This window comes from Colobus angolensis, unplaced genomic scaffold (genome assembly GCF_000951035.1).
Source record: "Colobus angolensis palliatus isolate OR3802 unplaced genomic scaffold, Cang.pa_1.0 Scaffold383, whole genome shotgun sequence".
In the NCBI taxonomy this organism is placed as follows: domain Eukaryota; kingdom Metazoa; phylum Chordata; class Mammalia; order Primates; family Cercopithecidae; genus Colobus; species Colobus angolensis.
This window is the reverse complement of record NW_012117188.1, coordinates 1033045-1035258: the sequence shown is the minus strand read 5'-3', so window position 1 is coordinate 1035258 and position 2214 is coordinate 1033045.

Here is a 2214-nt window from a genome sequence, read left to right as displayed (position 1 = left end):
CTCCCTAGCCCTCCTCCTCGTCCCATGGCTGCGCCCTGCTTGGCAGCTCGTGGGCTGTCAGGCTTGGGGAGGAGAGAGGGGGCGGGGTAAAACGGGAAGGGAGGATGGGAGAGCAGGGGTGGGAAAAGGCAGCCACCGTTCACCAGGGGTCACGCGGGGCCTGGCCCGCCACCCCCCAGATCCAGGCTGCAGAAGCGAAGGGGAAGCCGACGTTCAAGGAGGCCAGTTCGAGAACTGCTGCGGAGAGACCGAGTGCCGCCCCGGCCAAGCATTCCGAGTTGCTGGGATGAAGTCTTCTCGGCGAGTAGCAGGAGTTGGTGCGTGTCACTCTCATCTGGGCTGCGCAGCTCCTCCTAGAGGAAGATATTGGTAGTTGCAATACACTTCCTTTTCTTTCCGCCTGCCCCTGTTCCCAAATGAAGGCAGGACCTACAAGAGCGTTAAGAGCAGTCCACAGACTCAAAGAAATACTTACAAAAAGATGAGTTATCTCCAGGAATGAGAGGAAAATCAGCGAGATAGCTTGGAAAGCGTGTTTAGCCATCCAAATATTGCCTTTCCATCAGCAATCAAGTTCCAAACTCCTGCTCACTGGGGCACAGTGAAAAAGATAGTTAAAACTACGAAGGGCTTTATTGTGGAGGTTAGAAGACGGAGACAGAGAGATTGAGTAATTTACCGAGGACACTCAGCATGTTAGCAGAGAGCTATCTGCTAGAGGACAGGGATGCAGGGAGAGCAGACACAGGCCCCAGCCTGAAGTTCCTGAGCCAAGGAAAGGGTTTTAACTCTGCCTCACGCTGGACATAGTTCATTTGTCAAATGCGAGCCCTGCCTACTTCATTCACAAGAAGTTGTAAAAAGTGCTGCAGAAAGTTAAAGTTGTACATAAGCATGTCATTTTTGTACTGCATCAAACCCCAAGTCACTATATGCTTTTCTGAGCAGAGAGTACAAAGGTCTCGCTCCAGGTTGTCTCAGATCTGAAGGCGAAGTTAGTCATGCGATCTTTCCACTATTTACTGCCCGTCAATTGTAATGTCACTTACTTATAAGCTTCTAACAGCTTTGGCTTACTAAAGACTTTTTTTTTTTTTTTTTAACCGAGCTCCCAGATACAAACCCAAGTTTATACCCAGAGAGAAATGTTTCAACAACAACTTAAAAGAACCAAGTTTCTTTTCTTTAGAATAAAATATCTACAGAGCTTTGAAGTAGTACACGGTAGCCAAGACTTGAGAAGAAACAGAAGATCAAAGACTCTGGGATAGCAGTTATCACATAAGATACCCCTATTTTCAAAGGAATCAAGTAAGTGAAAAACTATTCCTTAGAATGCTTTCAGAAGCTTAGCTGTGGCTCAAATACCCCAGCTGTTCCAGACAGACACCTAGAATGAACAAAAAAGGAAAGATTCTGGAAGGGGCATGTTTTATCATGGGGTGGGATGGTTATTGATCCTGAACTGCTCTTGTTCTGTCCCATCTAAGAATAAGGAAGCTTTTATTTCCCCTAAGACACTTCCCCAAACCATTGATTTCTGGGGTTTCATACTTTGCTGGAGCAATAGTGGTGCTTGGCTGTGTCTGGAGCTTTTAAAAGGGAAGGTACCCATATAGAGAAATTTGGGAAAGTAAAAGATTAGGGCACAGTCAAGAAAAACTCCTGCTGGGTGGTCCATACATGCCAAGCTGGCTGACAGTGCAGTCCTGGCAGGAGTAGAGACCAGAAAGTCTGCAAATGCTGACTCCACTCCTGTCTGAAATGACCTTCCAAGTTGGACCTTCTTCAGAGCCTGGCACTACCAATCTCTCTGTTTATATCCTTTCTGTGCCTTCTCATCCTTTGCCCTTCTTCCCTGAGCTAGAGAATCTTGATCTAGTTTAGGAGGTGCCAGACGGAGTCATAAAAGATATTCTAAATTCTATTGTTTATGCTCTGAGATGAGCTCAGGGCCATACTTAAAAAAAGAAGAATTTACTTCTTTTTTTTAAAATCTGGGTTCAGCAATATCCTCCATTCTGTGTGCTATGAAACTAGATTACTCTGGCTGCTGCTCTGTCTTTGATTTTTATATTATTTATTTATTTATTTATTTTATTTTTATTATACTTTAAGTTCTAGGGTACATGTGCATAACTTGCAGGTTTGTTACATATGTATACTTGTGCCATGTTGGTGTGCTGCACCCATCAACTTGTCAGCACCCATCAA